The sequence below is a fragment of the Narcine bancroftii genome, chromosome 12 (genome assembly GCF_036971445.1).
Source record: "Narcine bancroftii isolate sNarBan1 chromosome 12, sNarBan1.hap1, whole genome shotgun sequence".
Lineage (NCBI taxonomy): Eukaryota > Metazoa > Chordata > Chondrichthyes > Torpediniformes > Narcinidae > Narcine > Narcine bancroftii.
The window spans coordinates 27,930,228-27,954,314 of record NC_091480.1 but is presented as its reverse complement, the minus strand read 5'-3'; the positions used below and the strand labels follow the sequence as shown (position 1 = coordinate 27,954,314).

The following is a 24,087-nucleotide window of genomic DNA, read 5'->3' as shown; positions in this document are numbered from 1 at the left end:
TGGGGAGAATAAAATGGAATCTGGGTCAGAGTGGTGTAAATGAGTGGCCATTGGTCACCATGGACCTTTTTTTTTAAATTTTTTATTTTTCACACCATAAATCACAATAGCCATGATATACACTTTTTCTTTTCCACACATTTACAGTGACTTTTTCTCCATCCCCCCTCCCTCCTCCCAAGCCACCCCCCCACCCCCCCCCCCCCTCTCATCCATTTTAGGTATACAATCTAGGTTGCATTAATTCAGTTAGACAATGTTGTCATTCAACAAAAATACACCAGAAATTCTACTGAGTCCATTCTTTTCTTTTCTTCTCCTTCCATCAACTTAGGTAATGTTTGTTCCCGGTAGGTTTTCGCTATTGTATTTAATGTAAGGCTCCCATACTTGTTCGAATATTTCAATATTATTTCTTAAACTATATGTTATTTTTTCTAATGGAATACATTTATTCATTTCTATATACCATTGTTGTATTTTCAAATTATCTTCCAATTTCCAGGTTGACATAATACATTTTTTTGCTACGGCTAGGGCTATCTTGACAAATCTTTTTTGTGCATCTTCCAAGTCAATTCCAAATTCTTTATTTTTTATGTTACTTAGGAGAAAGATCTCTGGATTCTTTGGTATATTGTTTTCTGTTATTTTATTTAATATCTGATTGAGATCATCCCAAAATTTTTCTACTCTCTCACATGTCCAGATTGCATGAATTGTTGTTCCCCTTTCTTTTTTACATCGAAAACATCTATCAGATACTGTTGGATCCCATTTATTTAACTTTTGCGGTGTAATGTATAGTCTGTGTAACCAATTATATTGTATCATACGCAGCCTCGTATTTATTGTATTTCTCATCGTTCCAGAGCATAACTTCTCCCATGTTTCCTTTTTTATCTTTATATTTAAATCTTGTTCCCATTTTTGTTTAGTTTTACCATTTGTTTCCTCATTTTCCTTTTCTTGCAGTTTAATATACATATTTTTTATAAATCTTTTGATTAACATTGTATCTGTAATCACATATTCGAGGTTACTTCCCTCTGGTAAACTCAAGTTGCTTCCTAATTTATCTTTCAAGTAGGATCTCAGTTGGTAATATGCCAGCGCTGTATCTCCAGTTATATTGTACTTATCTCTCATTTGTTCAAAGGATAAGAATCTACTTCCTGAAAAACAATTTTCTATTCTTTTAATCCCTTTTTTTTCCCATTTTCTAAAGGCAAGGTTGTCTATTGTAAAAGGGAGTAGCTTATTTTGCGTCAATATTAGTTTTGGTATTTGGTAATTTATTTTATTTCTTTCTACATGAATCTTCTTCCATATATTGAGGAGATGGTGTAATACTGGAGAAGTTCTATGTTGTACCAATTTTTCGTCCCATTTATATAATATGTGTTCAGGTATCTTTTCCCCTATTTTATCTAATTCTAGTCTCGTCCAGTCTGGTTTTTCCCTTGTTTGGTAAAAATCTGATAGGTACCTTAATTGTGCGGCTCTATAATAATTTTTGAAGTTTGGCAATTGTAAGCCTCCTTGTTTATACCATTCTGTTAATTTATCTAGTGCTATCCTCGGTTTCCCCCCTCTCCATAAAAATCTCCTTATTATTTTCTTTAACTCTTTGAAGAATTTTTCTGTCAGTTGTATTGGCAATGCCTGAAATAAGTATAGTATCCTTGGAAAAATGTTCATTTTAATACAGTTTATCCTTCCTATCAGTGTTAGTGGTAGCTCTTTCCAATGCTCTAAATCGTCCTGTAATTTTTTCATTAGTGGATTGTAATTGAGTTTATATAATTGGCCTAGATTTTTGTTTATTTGCACACCTAGGTATCTTATTGCCTGCGTTTGCCATCTGAATGGGGATTCCTCCTTAAATTTTGAGAAATCCGCGTTATTCATAGGCATTGCTTCACTTTTATTTACGTTTATCTTGTATCCCGACACTTCTCCATATTCCTTCAATTTCTTATATAGTTCTTTTATTGATAGTTCTGGTTCTGTTAAGTACACTATCACATCATCCGCAAACAGACTGATTTTATATTCCCTGTCTTTTATTTTTATTCCTTTTATATTATTATCTCTTCTTATCGATTCTGCTAGTGGTTCTATAGCTAGCGCAAACAATAATGGTGATAGTGGGCATCCCTGCCGCGTTGACCTGCTTAAGTTAAATTGCTTTGATACATGTCCATTTACTGTCACTTTCGCTAACGGTCCCTTATATAATGCTTTAATCCAATTAATATACTTCTCCGGTAAACTGAATTTTTGCAATACTTTGAACAAGTAATTCCATTCTACTCTGTCGAAGGCCTTCTCTGCGTCTAAAGCAACTGCTACTGCCGGTGCTTTATTTCCTTCTACTGCATGAATTAAGTTAATAAATTTACAAATATTGTCTGTTGTGCGTCTTTTTTTGATAAATCCAGTTTGGTCTAAATTTACCATTTTCGGTACCTGTTCTGCTAATCTGTTCGCTAATAGTTTAGCTATTATCTTATAATCTGTGTTTAGCAGAGATATTGTTCTATATGACGCTGGTGAGAGTGGATCTTTTCCTTGTTTTAGTATCACTGTAATTATTGCTGTTTTACATGAATCTGGTAAGTTTTGTGTCTCATCAATCTGGTTGATTACATCCAGGAGGGGCGGTATTATTAGGTCTTTAAATGTTTTGTAGAATTCTATTGGGAGTCCATCCTCTCCTGGTGTCTTATTATTTGGTAAATTTTTTATTATCTCTTGTATTTCTACTGTTCCAAATGGTTCTGTTAATTTATTTTGTTCCTCTATTTGTAGTTTTGGTAGTTCAATTTTAGTCAAAAATTCATCTATTTTCCCTTCTTTCCCTTCGTTTTCGGTTCGGTATAATTGTTCATAGAATTCTCTGAAGTTTTCCTTAATTTCTTTTGGATTATATGTAATTTGTTTGTCTTTTTTCCTTGTTGCCAATACCATTTTCTTAGTTTGCTCTGTCTTAAGCTGCCATGCTAGGATTTTGTGTGTTTTTTCCCCTAGTTCATAATATTTCTGTTTTGTCTTCATTATATTCTTCTCCACCTTATATGTTTGTAATGTTTCATATTTTATTTTTTTATCCGCCAATTCTCTTCTTTTGGTTGTATCTTCCTTTATTGCTAATTTTTTTTCTATGTTTATTATTTCCCTTTCCAACTGCTCTGTTTCCTGATTATAGTCCTTCTTCATCTTGGTTGCATAACTTATTATTTGCCCTCTAATGAATGCTTTCATTGCGTCCCATAGTATAAACTTATCTTCCACTGATTCCGTATTTACTTCAAAGTACATTTTTAATTGTTTTTCAATAAATTCTCTAAAATCCTATCTTTTAAGTAGCATGGGGTTTAATCTCCATCTATACATTCTTGGAGGGATGTCCTCTAGCTCTATTGCCAATAACAGGGGTGAGTGGTCCGATAATAGTCTAGCTTTATATTCCGTTTTCCTAACTCTCCCTTGAATGTGGGCTGATAACAGGAATAGGTCTATCCTTGAGTATGTTTTATGTCTAGTCGAGTAGTATGAGTATTCCTTTTCTTTTGGGTTTTGTTTCCTCCATATGTCCACAAGTTTCATTTCTTGCATTGATTTAATTATAAATTTGGTTACTTTGTTCTTCCTGTTAATTTTTTTCCCCGTTTTATCCATATTTGGATCCAAATTCAGATTGAAATCCCCTCCTATTAGTATGTTCCCTTGCGTATTAGCTACCTTCAAAAAGATATCTTGCATAAACTTTTGATCTTCTTCGTTAGGTGAATATATATTAAGTAGATTCCAAAGCTCTGAATATATCTGACATTTTATCATAACATATCTCCCTGCTGGATCTATTATTTCCTCTTCTATTTTGAATGGCACATTCTTGCTAATTAATATAGCCACTCCTCTTGCTTTTGAATTATACGATGCTGCTGTTACATGTCCTACCCAATCTCTCTTTAATTTCTTGTGCTCCAATTCAGTTAAGTGTGTTTCTTGGACAAATGCTATATCTATTTTTTCCTTTTTCAGTAAATTTAGTAGTTTCTTCCTTTTAATTTGGTTATGTATTCCATTAATATTTAGAGTCATATAGTTCAGCGTAGCCATTTTATATTTTGTTTATCTTCTCTTTCCGTTTTTCCATCATTACCTTTCCTCCTTTTCCATTTCTGTTTTCTTATTTTCAACTCTTTACCAGACAACATTCCTACAACATCCAACATTTTCCTTATTCTCCTATTTCTATCTTCTTTATCCCCAATCTCCCCTTCCCCTCCTGAGTTGCCCTTTATCCCTTGTCGGACAACCACATCTCCCCTCTCCATTTGGATTTGCGAATCCACTCGCAAGCGTCAACTGATTTTGCAGTGACCGCTCTTTTCCCCCACCCAGCCCCCCCCAGAAAAGATTTCGCTTTTTATATGTCACAAAGGTCACTCTTTTAATTCCCTCCTTATTCTCTCTATTCCATTACCTTCCCTTATTAATTCTTGTCTATACTCTCTATGTTTTCCTCTAATTACAGATACTTTCACATATGCCCATTGTCTCTATTCACTCTTATACCTCTTTACCCGCATACATATCAATCGTGGTCATTTTTACCCTCCTTACCCGTCTTCATCCCTCAGTCTATTTTTGTCTTTACCCACATACATATCAATCGTGATAATTTTTGCTCTCATTACCCGTCTTCATCCCTCAGTCTATTTTTGTAATTGTTCTGCAAATTTTCGTGCTTCTTCTGGATCCGAGAATAGTCTGTTTTGTTGTCCTGGAATAAATATTTTCAATACCGCAGGATGCTTCAGTGTAAATTTATATCCTTTCTTCCATAAAATCGCTTTTGCTGCATTGAACTCTTTTCTCTTCTTTAGGAGTTCAAAGCTTATATCTGGATAAATGAAGATTTTTTGCCCTTTATACTCCAGTGGTTTGTTGCCCTCTCTTACTTTTTCCATTGTCTTCTCCAGTACCTTTTCTCTTGTAGTATATCTTAGGAATTTTACTACAATAGATCTTGGTTTTTGTTGTGGTTGTGGTTTAGGGGCCAATGCTCTATGTGCCCTTTCTATTTCCATTTCTTGCTGTAGTTCTGGACATCCTAGGGCCTTAGGGATCCATTCTTTTATAAACTCCCTCATATTCTTGCCTTCTTCATCTTCCTTAAGGCCCACTATCTTTATGTTATTTCTTCTGTTATAATTTTCCATTATATCTATTTTTTGGGCTAGTAATTCTTGTGTCTCTTTAGTTTTTTTATTAGATTCCTCCAATTTCTTTTTTAAGTCTTCTACCTCCATTTCTGCTGCTATTGCCCGTTCTTCCATCTTGTCCATTTTTTTCCCCATTTCTGTTAAGGTCATATCCATTTTATTTATTTTCTTTTCTGTGTTGTTTATTCTTCTTCTTAAATCATTGAATTCCTGTGTTTGCCATTCTTTAAATGACTCCATGTATCCTCTAACAAGAGCAAGTATATCCTTTACCTTGCCTTTCCCTTTATCTATTTCACTGTATTGTTCCTCTTCTTCTTCCTCTAGGTTGGCCATCTGTTGTTTCTTTGCTGCCCTTTCCTCCTCTTCTTTCTTGTTTCCATTGTCTTCTGTGGTCTCTTCTTGCTGCAGGTGTTCTGCAGCTGTCGTTGCCGGCTGTGGAGATCGACTCCCCAGCTGGTCCCCCCTCCCGTCGGTGTGTTTTTTTTCATGCGCGGTTGCGCACTTTTACTCGGCTCTGTGAGCCATTGTTGTAGTTCCTTTTCTACCGACCTGAGGTAGTGGGGCCCTCTCTCCACAGCGGGCCTCTTCGGACAGGTAAGGCCTTCACCTTTTTCCTCCGTTGTCTTCTCTTCCTCTCTTCTTTCCGTTGATTTTGATTTTTCTCCTTTTGTCTCCATCTTCTTTCCACCTTTATACTCACTTTTCTTTAACTTGTATTTCTGTGCCTTTGTATTTTCTCTTGTTTTTCCCGTCTTTTCTGGAGAGGGCTGGAGTTCACCGTCCGGCCACTACTCCATCACGTGACTGGTCACCATGGACTTGATGGGCCAAATAACCTGCTTCTATGATTTAGAAGAGTGCAGAGAAGATTTACAAGATTGTTGTTAGGATTTGAGGAATTGAGTTACCAGGAAACGTTAAACAGATTAGAACTTTCTTCCCTTGAGGGTAGAAGAATGAGGGGGATTTGATAAAGGTATACAAAATTATGAGGGGTATAGATAGAGTAAATGCAAGTAGGGCTTTTTCCACTGAAGTTGGATGAGATGCAACAGAGGTGAAAGGGAAGAGGTTTAAGGGGCACATTAGAGAGAACCACACAGAGAGTGGTGGGAGTGTGGAACGAGTTGTCAGCTGAAGTGGTGAATGCAGTCTCTAACATTGAAGAAAAATTTTGACAGATGGGAGAGGAGAGGTGTGGAGGGATGTGGACTGGGTGCAGGTCATTGGGACCAGGCGGAATAATAGTTCAGCACAGACTAGAATTGGTAAAGGGTCTGTTCCTGTGCTGCAATGTTCTATGGTTAAAGTCAATTAGTAGAGACAGTTTAATGCAGCTATACAAAAATAAGTTGCAATTAGTAGAAAATACTAGAAAAAGAAATGAGGAAAATGATTTGGAGCTCTTGTAGTTACTTCCTCAAGATATCAGTTTGCCTGTCTGCTGTCCTGAAATGCAGGTTAAATTGGATTTTAAAAATCGAAGGAATTTTTTTGGAGTTCTGTTCCAAGTTTGCATTGCTCACTGGTTGCATTCTTACCCTTCAATGAGGAGGCCTGCTCATTCATATTATCAAGTGTAACAGATGGAAGTGATAAAATTTAATCCCTTGACTAGTATTACTGAAAAACAAATGGCTTTGTTGTTTCTGGAGCTTTGGAAAGCACAAATTAAGCCACACGTTACCTCATTGTTTATACTTCAAGAACACTTCAAAGTGCCTTAGGACATCCAGAGAGTTTAAAGGCATTTTACACATTCATTTCTTTCTCTTTGACTTCCCTTGATCTGACATCTACTGCAATTCTGAAAAAAATTCTAACTCAGGAAAGATACTCATGGATACAAGGAGAAGCTACAGTTGGAATGTGTTGAGTATATAATTGGGATTCTACTGATTGGGATGAATGTGACTGCATCATAAAATGAGTATGACTTAGGGATATGGATGATTAGTTGGTGCTACCACAAAAGTTGCAGAGAAGTGAAGCAGGAAGGATGAAATTCAAGTTGATTTCCCTGAGGAATAATGGTCCCAGAAAATGACTGTTCTGTTCACAGTCCCATTAATATCAGATTTCAGTTTTATTGTCAGAGTAGATACATGACATCACATACAACCCTGAGATTCCTATTTTCCTGCGGGCACGGCAGAATTACCACTAATTGGTAGGGCAAAAAATAAACTGAACACAGCATAAAGCATGTAAGCAAACAAAGAACTGTAAACAGAAAACAAATCTAAACAAAATCTGTGCAATACAGAGAGAACAAAAAGAAAATCAATAAAGTGCACAAGTAAGAGTCCTCAAATGAGTCCCTGATTGAGTTTGTTGTTGAGGAGGCTGATGGTGGAGGGATAGCAGCTGTTCCTGCACCTGGTGGTGCGAGTCTTGAAGCACCTAGACCTCTTTCACGACAGCAGCAGCGAGAACAGAACGTGTGCTGGGTAGTGAGATCTTTGATTGCTTCTGCCCTCCGACAGCAGCATTCCATGTACCCAATGACTGACCTGTTGCAAATTTTAGAATGCCAAATTTTAGTTGCAGGTTTTAGGCTTGTTTTAATGACATTATTGGCACTTAGAAGGTCATTTGTTTGTGGAGGACAGAAGCTGGAGCATACAACAGAAATCTCTGACCAATTTTAACTGTGAGAGACCCAAGAAAAATATTTCCTAGTATAAGCACCTCTATGTTCAAGAACATTTTGTTTCTAACAGCTATCAGATTCTTGAACCTCTCATTAATTCCCCTAGAAGCACCAAAATATCAGTCTTCACTATTGAAACATCACTTTTTTTTTCCTGTACTGACCGCAACTGTGAATACTTATTTATCTATCCTTTAATATTCATTATCTTGTTTTTTTTTTTACTTAGCATATTATGATCATTTCATTTATACTATAATAGTTGGTGTATCTTATGTACCTGTTTGGTTGCAGAAAATAAGGAGTTCAGTACTGTTTTATATTATAATTATATAATGTGAATAAACTCTCACCTCATTTCATCACCCCGCCTCACATAAATCAAGATATCCTGCAGCGAGTGACTCCAAGGCTTTTCCACTACCTGCAAGGCACCTCAGGATTGTGCTGGCATCCTGTCCACTTGCCTTGATTCTTTTTTAATTTATTTTTCTCACTATGAACCGTATTGACCAAAATACACATAAACCTTTCCCTCTTGAATATACACAGTGTCATTTTCTCCCCTTTATCCCCCCTCCCTTCCCTCCCTCCTTCCCACTCCCCTCCCTACCCACTAAACGTTCAACATATACAATATAATAAACCCATTAAACAATGTCATCACACAATGAAAATAAACAAGAAAAATGTGTCATCTACTATTACACACTGGGTCAGTTCATTTCGTCTTCTTCTCATTCTATCATTTTAGGGGGTGGAGGTCCGCGGTAGGCCCTCTCTGTTGTATGGTTGTATGATTCCCAAATTTGTTCGAATACTGTGACTTTATTTTTTAAATTATATGTTATTTTTTTCCAATGGAATACATTTATTCATTTCTATGTACCATTGCTGTACTCTCAGGTTCTCTTCTGATTTCCAGGTTGACATCATACATTTTTTTGCTTCTGCTAAGGCTATCATAATAAATCTTTTTTGTGCTTCATCCAATTTGAGGCCTAATTCTTTACTTCTTATATTACTTAGATCTCTGGATTTTTTGGTATGTTGCTTTTTGTGATTTTATTTAACACTTGATTTAGATCTTCCCAAAACTTTTCCACTTTCTCACATGCCTAAATTGCATGTACTGTTGTTCCCATTTCCTTCTTAAAGCGAAAACATCTATCTGATACTGTTGGGTCCCATTTATTTAACATTTTGGGCATGGAGTATAGCCTGTGTAACCAATTATATTGTATCGTGCGTAACCTCGTGTTTATTGTATTTCTCAATACAATAAACTCACCTGGGCCACAGCAGACACTGAAACATTGTTATCTTGTATAGAATTTCCATGCACAGAAACTTAGTTGGTTTTGCAAGACAAAAATACTGAGCAAGAGATGGAGAATCTTGAAGGAGAGAAAATTAAATGTATGTTCTTCTTCTGTGTTATTCCTCATTCATTCACCATTGCAGAACTAAGTTCCAAACCTATGGACACACATGAAGCTGGAGTGCAGGTTTAAAACAATATCTTTTTCCCATTTTTAATTTATGTTTAGATCTTGTTCCCATTTTTGTTTGGGTTTGCAGCTTATTTCATCGTTCTCTTTCTCTTGCAGTTTGATGTACATGTTTGTTATAAATCTTTTAATTATCAATGTGTCTGTAATCACATATTCAAAGCTGCTTCCTTCTGGTAACCTCAGCCTGCTTCCCAATTTATCCTTTAAGTAGGTTTTCAATTGGTGGTATGCAAACATTGTACCGTGAGTTATACCATATTTGTACTTCATTTGTTCAAATGATGATAAATTATTTTCCAAAAAACAATTTTCTATTCTTTTAATCCCTTTTATCACCCATTCTCTAAAGGAAAGGTTATCTATTGTGAAAGGGATTAGCTGATTTTGCGTCAATAATAATTTTGGTAGTTGGTAATTTGTTTTTTTTCCTTTTCCACTTGCCTTGTTGAATGCAGTTTCCAACAACTCTCGGGTAGATTGAAACCATCAATGACAAAGAAATTCACTTGATTAACATTTCATCCATTATTACATGTAGTTTGTACTGGAAAACCAGAAAAATCTCAGTAGAGGGCAGACACGATTAAAAGCTGAAATAAAACAGTTGTATGTGGACTCTTGGTCAGAAAAGATGACTAAAGGACTTCCATTCAAATAAAACTATTTATTAGGGTGTCCCAATAGCATCTCTGAAATGCATTCATTATTGTAATGTCAGTCTGGATTTTTCCTCTTTGATCTTTTAGCCTTCAGTGTATTTTCATTATTTTCTCATTTGATTTTAAAATGTTATTGTATCTTTCCACAAAAATGGCAAGGTTAATATAATTTCATATCACAGTGAAGTGATGTTCTTGGTCAAGAACATCATTGCCTGTGTGATTTCTGAAATTGTAATTTATCTATGTAAATATATGTTTAACAAAGCTATTAATAATCTGGTTTTGCTTTAATGGCAACAACATTGTGGATGTCAGTATTCCACGACATTTCACGGGAGAATTATCAAACAAAATTTGACGCTGAGTTTCTTTAAGAGTGAAGTGGAAAGACAATGGATTGCCCAGCCAGAGGTGGGTTTTAAACAATATTTTAAAGAATGATAGAAAGCTGAAGCAATGTAATGGGGAAATTCCAGATCTTAAGACAAAGGCAGGTGAAATTATGATGGAGCCAAAAAAAACTGGGAAAATGGCACATTGAAGTAAGACAAATTCTTTCAATACTTGGCACACCACCTCGTCTAGACTTTGATAACATGGAGGATCTCTTGGTCAAACCCATGTGAAATCATTGCAACAGATACAAAAGTTCAATCAGCAACTAAGCCAGAATTAGCTGATGATCCCTTTAAATATCATTTGTATGAATGATATTTGTAGTGCACAGAGCGGGCTTTAATTAGTGTTGAGCTCTGATTTAGCATGACACGCATTAAATTATCAGTGCACACTGGAAGTCTCTACAAAGGATCACGTGGTACAAATGTGCTCAGTTGCTTAAGTCACTATATTGAAGACAATTCAGCACTCAGCAGGTCTAAGCAATAGACACTACAGCCAAATTTTGCAGCCATATTCTTTAGAAGAAACCATTAATTTAAAATGTTAATTGTACTGGTATCAGTAATGGAAAGTTAATCCATGGAAGACAGAAGATAATCCAAAGAAAACCTTTATCATGCTTGGATGTGAAAAATAACCAATATGATTTCCTTGGATGAAAAATTCTACAAAACAAAGATCGTAAATCTGAAAAACAATTAATCTATACTCTTTTGGTCAACTGGTGATAACTGAAATATTAGGTGTCTATTACTTAAATTAGCCCAGAAGTCTGAAATTCTATCCAAAGAAAATGTGTGATCAGATTATCATTTTTGTAGAAAAAGATATATCAAATGCAAAAAAACTTGATTTTCTATCATGCCTTTCACAGTTCTTTCAGGACTTCCCAGTGTTTTACAGCCAGTACCTTTAAAATGTGGTAAATGTTTGAATATGGAAAGTGTGGCAGCCAAGATGTGCACATCAAAGTCCTAAAAATAGCCACGGCTGGAACACCAAGATGAACTCCCATGTAGATTATTGTCCAAATGAGGCCACGAGTTTAATATTTATCCAATGGGTGGCAACTCCAACAATGAGCACTCCTTCATTACTCCATTACAATATCTGCCTAGGTTATTGTGCTCTAGTCTGCAAGAGGAAGATAATTCCATAGCCTAGTAACAACTAAGGTCCTCTCACCTGGGCCACAGCAGACACTGAAACATTGTTATCTTGTATAGAATTTCCATGCACAGAAACTTAGTTAGTTTTGCAAGAGATGGAGAATCTTGAAGGAGAGAAAATTAAATGTATGTTCTTCTTCTGTGTTATTCCTCATTCATTCACCATTGCAGAACTAAGTTCCAAACCTATGGACACACATGAAGCTGCAGTGCAGGTTTAAAACAAACTGCTGGAGGAACTCCATGGGCCAGGCAGCATCTGTGGCAGCAAAGGGCTGCTCGATGTTTTGGGTTAAGTTTTTAAACCTAAGGACTGATGTTTCAATTGTTTGCTCCCAATTACAATATTCACAGTCCCTTGGGTCAGCAAAGTTCAAAGTTCAAATTTATTGTCAGAGTAAATACATGACATCACCTATAACCTTGAAATGCTTTTTCCTGTGGGCCAGGCAGAATTTCTACTTATAACGGTAACTGTAAACTGTACTCAAGAAAAAGATATGTATACAAAAGAGGGAAATGTAAAGAAATTGATGTTGCAAATACAAAAATTATTCGATACTCAATTATATGCAAAGTAAAAGTCCTTAAATGAGTGTCTGGTTGAGTTTCTTGTTTAGGAGTCTGATAGTGGAGGGGTAACAACTGTTACCTGGTGGTGCAAGTCCTGTGGCACCTATACCTCTTTCTTGATGGTAGCTGCGAGAACAGAGTATGTCCTGGGTGGTGTGGATCCTTGATGATTGCTGCTGCTCTCCGACGGTAATATTTTTTTTTACACCATAAATCACATTAGCCATGATATACACCGACGGTAATATTCCATGTAGATTTTCTCGATGACATCGAGAGTTTTGCCTGTGATGTACTGGGCTGTGACCACTGCTTTTACAGGGCTTTCCACATACCAGGCCAGGATGTAAGTGGACAGCACACTTTCGACTACACATCTGTAGAAGTTTGCCAAGGTTTCTGATGTAATACCGAACCTCCGCAAACTCCTGAAGATGTAGAGATGCTAATGTGCTTTCTTCACCATGACATTGGTATGTTGGGTCCAGGAAAAGACCTCTAAGGAATTTTGGCCTCCCAGGAATTTAAACTTGCTCACCCTCTCTACCTCTGGCCTCCCATTGATCACTGGATCATACACCTCTGGTTTTCCCTCCCTAAAGTTAAAACAGCTCCTTGGTTTTAGTGACATTGAGTGAATGGTTGTTAAGTTAACCAATACATAAATTGGCTTATTAGCAAGGATCAAAGTGAATGAATAAGCTCAGAGTTAGGTGTGTGGAAGACTGCTGCTTAACAAGGGCTTGTTGCGAAGGAAAAAAAAACTCAGCTTAGAGTTTTTTGGGAGGGGGACAGGTCTGCTTCGCCAAAAAAATATGAAATAGCAATGAACTTGCCAGGTGGCAGTAATATATTAGGAAGAATTGACTTTGGCCTGTTTTGCAAGTAGACATGCTATTTGGAACTGAAAACTCAATACTTGAGAGATATTGGGCTTCATCAGCATATTTTGTTTCACGCTTTGATTTGTGGGTACAATATTATTCACCTGAATTTTAAGTCATGATATCAATATATATCACTTTAGCACTGCCAATTCCTGGGCCATTTTTCTTATAAATGTGATTTTTAAAGGAAAATACTGAAAGGAAGAGAAGGAATAGATTACATGTGGGTTTTTTAAATATTCTTTCACTTCCTCTCCTGACTCCTTGATCCTGGTTGTTTTCTGAACTACAACCAAGGTGACACATGACAATCCATTCAGTATCTGGTCAGGTACCTTTCTACTGCATTTTCAAACTGAACTGATACTTGGGGTTAAAGGTTTCAATTTATGAGGCAGGTTGCATAAATATAACTTATGCTTCCTTGAGTGGGAAGATGATTTAGTACAAGTGTTAAAAATGGCAAAAGTAATTGATGGAGTAGATCTATGGAAGCCACTTCTGCCTGCACAGCATAAATTTAAAAAGCTCAGGAATGAAATCAAGGAATAATTCTTGCCACAAAAGGTGGGAGAAAGCTCTGGGACCTCGTCTGCTGTGACGACGTGGGTCAATTAATCCTTTTCAGAAGCAATATTGATGGATGCTTGTTAGGAAACCATATTAAGGTTCCAGACACAATGTAGCTGGGCAGATATGTTTTATACATCAGCCAAAATTGAACACATTTTGTTATTCAATTTTTTCCAGAAAAGATCAACATTCATCATCCACCCATTAATTGTCCTTGAACTCAGTGGTTTGTGAGTCCATTCCAGAGTCAAGCATATTTCTGGGTCTGGAGTCATTAGGGACCAGACCAGGTTACATGACAAATCTTCTCCCTTGGAGGATATTAGCGAATCACGTTTATAAATCTGATAGCTTTGTAGTCAAAACTACTAAAAACTACTTTTTAAAATTTCAGATTATTAACTAAATTTAAATTCACAGTTGGCACAGTCGAATTTTAATGTTAGTCCAAACCTCTAACTTACTCATCTTTTTACTGCAACATCTTTGCAAAAACCTGCTCATGTTAATATGTTTCTTGCCATAGAAGCAATATTTGGAATGACATTAAGCATCATGTGCCCAATCATCCAAAGTACATAGATATTCATTAATTGTTCTGTCATGTGATACGTTATGTCATGTGATACGTTATAGCGTGTGATTTTTTTTCCCCTTTTCGATAATGTACTCCTATTCGCTCATGTATTGTTTACTTATGATATGATCAATAAAAAGATCCCATAAAAAAAGCATAAAAACTACATAGAAACCCAGTGACAATGACTGAAGATGTAGGTCAGTTAAACCTTTCAGAAGGAACATTGATAGATGTTTGTTTGGAAACCATGCACTACCTCACAAACCATCTACCGTTCCCCTCCCCCACCCCGCCCCCCCCCCCCCCCCCCACCACACACACTTCTTGGTCCACCTGTGCCAAAATCAGACACAAAATAAAGCTTTCAGGATCCTGAATGATAGTCCTGGATAGGTAACAGAAGTGCATGATAGTTAAATGAACCATGTAAAGATGACAATTTTTGATTATATAATTGTAATGGAGGATTTAGACCGGCTTATGCAAGAAGGGATGCTGTTGCATCAGAAGACATAATCTAAATTCCACCATGGGGCCCAGGGATGCATATGAATCAGTAGACATTACCTAACTTTCACCATGAGGCCCAGAGATGCAGTTGTTTTTTGTTGGTCGCAGATTGTCAGGAGACCTTTGAAGATAATTAAATCATTTGTTCAAAGAGATAAGATCTGAAGTAAACAATTTTTGGGTATATGGTCCCACTGCTGAAGTTTGAGACTCTCCAAGAGATGGCAACATCTCTCAGCAAGAAGAAGAACTTCAAGATTCCAAACCGACGTCCCGGTCCGGGGAGGTGGTGATGCTGCTACCGGCGCCCAGACAACCTACTACAAGTGTGCAGTCGTTGCCTCGCTTCAGTAGTTAGGACCAGTCCAGACGTTGATAAATATAATTGGGAAGGGCTTGCATATTGTAGTGTGAATTCAGCTTTAGATTTAGTAATAAAGCCTTGTATAAACTGAACTGCTCTCGGTGTGTGTGTCTATTTTCTTTCGGTAGCTCAAACACTGTGACCAATCTAAAACGAACAAAATGAGAGGTATAAGTGTACCCAAGACAATAATAAACACTAATTTAATTATAAGATACAGCATTGTAGCAGGCCCTTCCAGCCCACAAGCCCCCATTGCCCAAATTCACCCACGTGACCAAAGACTCATAGGTCTTTGGAATGTGGGAGGAAACCCATGCGGACAAAGGGGGAACATTCAAACTCATTACCGTCAGTGCCAGATTTGAACCCAGGTCACTGATATTGTAATTGCATTGCGCTAACTGCTAAGCTAACCATGCTGCTTTCTACACTAACCATGCTACCAATAAAATCCCAAAATTAGTTCGTGGGGCCTTTGAAATAGTGTAGCCTTTGTTCCTCTAGTTAAAGGTAGGTCCTGAGATTTGCATTCCCCATACCTCAACATCTTTGCCACACCATGTACAGAGGAGGTCTGCACAACTTAGAGAGCATCTCTTGAGCAGCATAAAAGATTGCAGTGGAAGTGAGCGAAAATGCAGTGAGGGTATAGATAGGGGAGAAGAGTGTGTGTGAAACCATCCTGCATGACATACACTGCTTGGATAAAGTCCTGTGCAGCGAATGGCTCCCTTAGCAACATGAGTTGCAGGGTGAACAACAAGGTAGGATTCAAATTATTATGTACTGAGGTGCATAAAATAAAAGAGCCTGCAAGCAATGATGAATGCAAAACTATTCTACAAATACTCTGACCTTTGGAATATATAGCCCCTTTCACACTTGCGTCCCACTAAATTGCCCATTCAGTGTCCTGGGATAGGAATGGGGGTTTGGCTTTTCACACTTGACCACTCCTAACTGGGATACTGAACACTTTCACACTTGCAAGGAGCCATCCCCGGGGTTAGGACTGTCCTACCTTCTACTGGTGACGTTATGACGCGTCGAGCGATGGTGGACCTGCCCTAAATCTTGATCAATGTATTGTGATCTTATATTTGAACAAAATAAATCATAACTAATTATAACATAATTAAGCTTTATGTACAGCACAGTATGAGCCCTTCAGCCCCTTTGTTGTGCCGACCTATATAAACCTTTATGAGGAACTGTGGGAATGTGCTAGTAATAAATAGCAATAGTGGAGAATTTTTAAACAGGGTGGGGAAGTTGGTGGTGCTTTAGCATACAATTTATACAGCGTGGGAAAGTTGGTAGCACTATATGCGCACAATTTATACAGCGTGGGAAAGTTGGTAGCACTATTGCATACAATTTATAAAGACCGTGGGATAAAGCGATGGCAGACCTGCCCTCCCAGAATGCTGTGAGGCAGAGAAAGGGCTGTATGTAGGCTGCATTCATGGAGGGGTTTCTCTACCTCATGGCATTCTGGGAAGTCAGGTCCGCCATTGCTTTGTCCCATGGTCTTTATAAATTGTGCTCTATAGCGCTACCAACTTCTCCACACTGTTTAAAAATTGTCTGCTATTGCTATTTATTTCTTCTCTCTCCCGCTACGACTTTCCCATGGAAAAGTTTATACCTTGAGAGGAGTCACGTGATGGAGTAGTGGCCGGACGGTGAACTCCAGCCCTCTCCAGAAAAGTCGGGAAAAACAAGAGAAAACACAAAGGCACAGAAATAAAAGTTACAGAAAAGTGAGTATAAAGGTGGAAAGAAGATGGCGACAAAAAAAGAAAAGTCGAAAGCAACGGTAAGAAGAGAGGAAGAGAAGACAAAGGAGGAAAAAGGTGAAGGCCTTACCTGTCCGAAGAGGCCCGCTGCGGAGAGAGAAACCCGCTCCCTCAGGTCGGTAAATAATGGACTACAAAAATGGCTCGCAGAGCCGAACAAAAGTGCGCAACCGCGCATGCGCGAAGTTTCGCGCATGCGCGATGCGAATGAAAAAAAACACACCGACGGGAGGGGGGACCAGCTGGGGAGTCGATCTCCACAGCCGGCAACGACAGCTGCAGAACACCTGCAGCAAGAAGAGACCACAGAAGACAATAGAAACAAGATAGAAGAGGAGGAAAGGGCAGCAAAGAAACAACAGATGGCCAACCCAGAGGAAGAAGAAGAGGAAGAGTATGGTGAAATAGAAGAAGAAAAGAGAGGCAAGGTAAAGGATATACTTGCTCTTATTAGAGGATACATGGAATCATTTAGAGAATGGCAAACACAGGAATTTAAGGATTTAAGAAAAAGAATAAACAACACAGAAGAGAAAATAAATAAAATGGAGATGACCTTAACAGAAATGGGAAAGAAAATGGACAAGATGGAAGAGCGGGCAGTAGCAGCAGAAATGGAGGTAGAAGACTTAAAAAAGAAATTGGAGGAATCTAATAAAAAAACTAAAGAGACACAAGAACTACTAGCTCAAAAAATAGATACAATGGAAAACCATAACAGAAGAAATAACATAAAGATAGTGGGCCTTAAGGAAGATGAAGAAGGCAAGAATATGAGGGAGTTTATAAAAGAGTGGATCCCTAAGACCCTAGGATGTCCAGAACTACAGCATGAAATGGAAATAGAAAGGGCACATAGAGTATTGGCCTCTAAACCACAACCACAACAAAAACCAAGATCTATTGTAGTAAAATTCCTAAGATATACTACAAGAGAAAAGGTACTGGAGAAGACAATGGAAAAAGTAAGAGAGGGCAACAAACCACTGGAGTATAAAGGACAAAAAATCTTCATTTATCCAGATATAAGTTTTGAACTCCTAAAGAAGAGAAAAGAGTTCAATACAGCAAAGGCGATTTTATGGAAGAAAGGGTATAAATTTATACTAAAGCATCCAGCGGTATTGAAAATATTTATTCCAGGACAACAAAACAGACTATTCGCGGATCCAGAAGAAGCACGAAAATTTGCAGAACAATTACAAAAATAGACTGAGGGAGGAAGACGGGTAATGAGAGTTAAAATGATCACGACTGATATGTATGTGGGTAAAGACAAAAATAGACTGAGGGATGAAGACGGGTAATGAGAGTAAAAATGATCACGATTGATATGTATGCAGGTAAAGAGGTATAAGAGTGAATAGAGACAATGAGCATACATGAATGTATCTGTACTTAGAGGAAAATATGGATAGTATAGACAAGAATTAATAAGGGAAGGTAATGGAATAGAGAGAATAAGGAGGGAATTAAAAGAGGGACCTTTGTGACATATGAAAAGTGAAATCTTTTCTGGGGGAGGCGGGGTGGGGGGAAATAGCGGTCACTGCAAAATCAGTTGACGCTTGCGAGTGGATTCGCAAATCCAAATGGAGAGGGGAGATGTGGTTGTCCGACAAGGGATAAAGGACAACTCAGGAGGTGAAGGGGAGATTGGGGATAAATAAGATAGAAATAGGAGAATAAGGAAAATGTTAGATGTTGTAGGAATGTTGTCTTATAAAGAGTTGAAAATAAGAAAACAGAAATGGAAAAGGAGGAAAGGTAATGATGGAAAAACGGAAAGAGAAGATAAACAAAATATAAAAGGGCTACGCTGAACTATATGTCTTTAAATATTAATGGAATACATAACCAAATTAAAAGGAAGAAACTACCAAATTTAAATGAATAAATGTATTCCATTAGAAAAAATAACATATTGGTTAAGAAATAACATTGAAATATTCGAACAAGTATAGGAGCCTTACATTAAATACAATAGCGAAAACCTACCGGGGACAAACATTACCTAAGTTGATGGAAGGAGAAGGAAAGAAAAGAATGGACTCAGTAGAATTTCTGGTGTAATTTGGTTGAATGACAACATTGTCTGACTGGCTTAATGCAACCTAGATTGTATACCTAAAATGGATGAGAGGGGGGGGTGGGGGGGTGGTTTGGGAGGAAAGGGGGGGGGGGGAGAAAAAGTCACTGTATATGTGTGAAAAGAAATAGTGTATATCATGGCTAATGTGATTTATGGTGTGAAAAATAAAAAAAATTTAAAAAAAAAAAAAAAAAAGAAAAGTTTATACCTTCATTTTAATCTTTTCTTCCTTCATGTTCCTGTGCTCATGCAAAAACTTGGGTAATTTCAATCTCTCAATGCAATTGCCTGATTGTAATGCCAGGGTCTGCAGACGCCGGGATTGTACTAGCGATTGAGGTCGTCAATTCCTGGAATGAGATGACATCATCTTACACCAGTGTTGAGCTAATTTTGCTTTCACACTAGACAGTTTATAGGCAGATTGATTGTTAATCCCTGGGACCACTTGCAAGTCTGAAAGGGGCTTATGTCAACTAATTGTTGAGACTAAATGTGTGAATATCAAAATTTTATTTAAATTCTCATGGAGGTCTCAGCATGTGGCTTTCCTTGTTTTTTTGTGTGTCTGTCAATAGACATTTTTCTGCTACAGTTTCAGATGAAAAGGGGGAGCACATCAGGCAAATAGGAACAGGGCAAAAGCCATGTGTAATGAGATCAGAGTTATCAGTTTTGATGATGAGATCTGGTGTTTTTCTTGCATCTGTTTTTTTGAATTTGCTTCATTGTATGCAGGCAACAGAATTCCGTCAGACTTTGAGAATTCAGAATAAAACTCATGTTCCCAGACAAGCCAGGATAAAGAATTATCTGTGTAACTGTTAAGGGGATCAGTATTTGAAGCCAAGTATTGAAAATGGAAATTGAAAGCAAACAAAAAATTGATGATATGGAATCTAACAAAAGTAGAATAAACCTTGATCTGAACTGGAGAGCAACAATTTTGGACTCAAAAGTAATTGTGGGATTATAGGGTTGAGGCAATAAAGTGGATTCTGTGTAAATTAGCCATCATTTTATGATATGGCTGTTGGATGCCTAGATTTTTTTTTGATAGATGAACTTCCTTGATTTGAAAGTGAGGTTAGTGAACAGGTGCAATCTCCCGGCTTAATCTTGCTCAAAAATTCTAAGGCGTATTGTGGAATGCAAGTGCCACCTCAGCTAAGATCAATCCCTGCAAGCAGTCGCTGTTATCACTACCATTTGGGATTGTCAGCTGTGATTGCAGAAATGGCTCTCTGTTGCCCTCTAACAAATGCATTCTCAAAATATTTCATTCTGCATTGCTGAGTAAAGCTTGTTGCACTGGACACTCAAATTCTTGATCAAGATGGAAATAAGAAAGAACTATCTTATAAAAACTGACTACAGTGAAGAAGTCAATCTATTTAAAAAGAATAAAATGAACAAAATGCAGTTTAAACAAAATAACTTGCCTCAAAGCATACAGAAGAAATGGTGCAAGGCTAAAGTAGCCAACTCTCTAGGGTTGTTATGGAATCTCTAAAAAATTAAGATTAACTTTCTAAACCAGTGGTTCTTAACCTTTTTCCCACTCCCAATGCCATAAGTGCTCTGTGATTAATAAGGGATTGCTTCAGGTGAGATGTGGGTGGAAAGAAAAAGTTTGAAAACCACTGTTTGAATCGTCCCTCATTGACTCATTATGTGCACGGTTTCATATCTCCAAAGGAAATGGGCCAAGGAGAATTTTTCCTCAAGCAAAATATTTCAGAAACAATTGGGTCTAGAGCAGTGATTCTCAACCTTCCCTTCCCACCCCTTACTGAGATGACATAGGGATTACTTAAAGTGGTGTGTGAGTGGAAAGAAAAAGGTTGAGAACCACTGTTCTAGACATTGCTACAAGCCATAAAGGATCATTTTTAGGGTATTTGTAAAAGATATTTTTGATTTTGATTTTTGTCGATTGCTCATAAAGCTATAAAATGACTATATCAGGATATTAGAGGCTGGAGATTATGTGATTTTTCTCTAAAAGCACAAACGTCTGGGGTTGGCAATCTTTTTCATTCTCATTACTTAAGCATTCAGCGTAAATATTAAACCTGTGTCCAATAACCTCCAAGTTATTTCACAATGAATCAAAAAATGTAAAATATGAAGAAAGTGAGACCACAACAGCAACCACAAACCCTGTTGAAATATAACAGGAATTCGTGGAATTTCTGTAATAAGATGTATGATATCATAAATAGCCTCAAAATGTAAACTATATTTGTAGCTAAATTTGTGCATGTCCTTCCAGTAATAATGGTGATAAATAGTATCTGTCATCTATCTTCTTTCCTCTGTGCTTTAAGATCAAGGCTGATGTTGGTAAAAAAACTAATTTCTTAAAATTTGAAGTAGTCGCTTATAAGAGATCTTGCAATATGGGTGTATCCCGTTTTACGAAATTAGAGGATTCCTATGAAACCTTTCATAAGCCGAAAAAGCGTAAAGCGAAGTCCCATTCACTAATTATTGAAGGATATTTTTATCAAAGCAAAAGCCTATTCAAAACCCATTCAAATCCTTTTGTTAAAGCAAACACTGCTTTCTTTGTAAAAGCAAATTTTTGTAATTCAAGTATTCATAAAGCAGGGTAAACCTGTAATCGTTTTGATGTTAAAAATGAATTCTTAAGTACACTTGTGTCAAAGACATAATGTTCGTTGAGGTTATCTTCAAAATTCATTTAGTGGGCACTGATCAGTTCCATTCTTCTCTTTGTGTTGGAGAAATGAATAAATTATATTAGGCGCCTCAGAGCTTTTGAGAAATATTACCATTGCTGATTCTGTAAACTCCACGAGGTTGTTTGACAGGATTGACAAAGCAAGGTTAGAATCCTCTCCTAGGACAATAAATGTTCCAAAATGTCATCTAAGGCTCCTACAGAACACACACTCACATGCTCATTGGAGTGTATTGAGCAAGACCTGTCAAACTGGCAAAGGAATATCCAGGGAATCATGGAATTATACATCACAGAAACAGGCCCTTCAGCTCATTGAGTCCAGGATGACCATAGAGCACCTATTTACACTAATCCTCACTTTTTTCACTAATTCTCACTTCTTTCCATTCCACCCATTTATGCTAAGGGCAATTTATAATGAACCGGCACTACTTGAGATGTGGGAGGAAACTGGAGCCCCCAGAGGAAATCCTCATGGCATTCAGATGGCAAAGAAAATCGGGACTAAACTTGAGTGTGAGCCTGCAACCTCTGTCTCCAGGGAAACACCAAGCTTTGAGCCTCTTCATCGGGATCATGTGGAGGCCAAGCAAAAGTAATGAAAGGAGTATACATCTGTCTGTCTCAGCAGACTTCAATTTACCCACCCACAGAAGACTCATCAGTAGCCTCAGAAGCCCCAAAACACTCAACCCCAAGGGACAGTCTGAGACGATGATTCAAAGGAAGTTTCCTTAATGTGCTTGAGCTTAAACCCTTTGGAGATAGGAGCCTCAGTTAAAAATCGACAATTATGGGGGGGAAGAAATTCCTCCATTTATAAGGTGACTTTCAAGGTGTGGGCGTGTCAAAGTGTTTCATTAAGTCAGCTCGGTTATAATATGGAAAGCGTGACAGAATTTGCACAGTAAGTTACATAGACAGCAAAGAAATAATGAGCAAATAATTTTTTATTGTGATATTGATTGAGGGATAGATATTGTGCATGGCACAGGGAATTACACCCCTCTTTTTTAAAAGTCCCTGGGGACCTTTTACATTGAGACATCACCTAAAAGATGCTCTGACTGTGAGCCATGTGTTCCGGGAAATTTTTTAGATAGGACGTGCAGTCTGGTTTCATATGAGAAGCACTGGGATTTCAGGTCTTTCCCAAGAACAGTCCTCACAGTAGTGGGCGTGAACACTCAGTGTTATGGTGCATCGGAACCTGGAGATTGAAGTATCTCAATCAGCTAAATAGTGAAGCCTCCATTAAACCCAACCTTACACTGCAGCAATAGGCTGGACATTTCTGCTTAAGTCTTTGGCGTGAATCTTGAACCGACAACCTCCGATATGGGGAAATGTTCTGGCACCTGAGTCAGGGGATTTTTATGTGGATACATTAAACATGCTGCTGGCATCCATTAATTATTAGTGAGTGGCATTAAAAATCATACAGCTTCAAATGTTACAAGCCAGCTCACTCTCTTCTCTTTCTCACATACACAGCTGCAGTCTGGAAAGTACTCTGGGCATAGTTGATGAATTCATCAAGGTCACTAGAGACACAAGAGATGTGAGGTGCTGGAATACGGAGTAAAAAACACGTGGAAGAACTCAGCTGTCACTGGGCCTCCCATCCTCCTATTCAGTAATCTGACTGCAGGCATTGTGAAGGATAATCATGGATTCTTACATTGCACTGCCTTGTTACCATGGGAAATTGCCCCTCCCCCTTTGCTTGATAACCAGCTATGTCTGGGCATTTCTCACTAACAGTTTTGAAACATTTGCGTGCATCAAACCTTTTACTCTTTATATCTAGAACATTCCCTCTCCAAGCTCTCACTCTCTTAGTGTTGATATTATTTATCTTGGTTGCTCACTTGGTGTTTTTCATCTGTCATGGGGGATGGTAGCAATTTAGTGCTGCCTTCATTTTGCTGCATTAACTGGAGCTATGCCAGCTGCAGGTTGAATCCCAGTGAGATGGTACTTAGTTCACGTGATCCTAATTCATGCTGAATGTGATCCCTTCAGGGGCTGTACAATAAATGGATCGAGTGGTAACAATTGAATTGCTTTATGTAATGGCTTAGGACCACATTAATGACATTTAATTGCACCAGAGTTATAATTAAAATGGCTGACATTTTTAGTTTGCTATAAGTAACAGTTTGGTTTGTTATTGTCAAAAAAATAGTCAAATATCTCTCCCTTTTTTAATGTGAATGAAGATGTGCTTTTTGCAGCTGCTACGATAACATCACTGAAGTCCCTTGGACTTTTATTTCTCACTAATTATTTTTCAATGGCAATTAACCATATAACCATATAACCATTTACAGCACGGAAACAGGCCATGTCGGCC

The 24,087-nt window shown here is 37.6% G+C and overlaps 1 long non-coding RNA gene across 1 annotated transcript in view; it reads left to right on the top strand.

Annotated features, from left to right (window-relative positions):
• Positions 1-23,839, top strand: part of LOC138746528 (uncharacterized) — a 55,454-nt gene extending 31,615 nt beyond the window's left edge. The window contains exon 3 of the long non-coding RNA XR_011347007.1: positions 23,226-23,839. This is a non-coding gene — a long non-coding RNA (uncharacterized lncRNA). The remainder of the gene's footprint in view (positions 1-23,225) is intronic.
• The last annotated feature ends 248 nt before the right edge of the window (positions 23,840-24,087 follow it).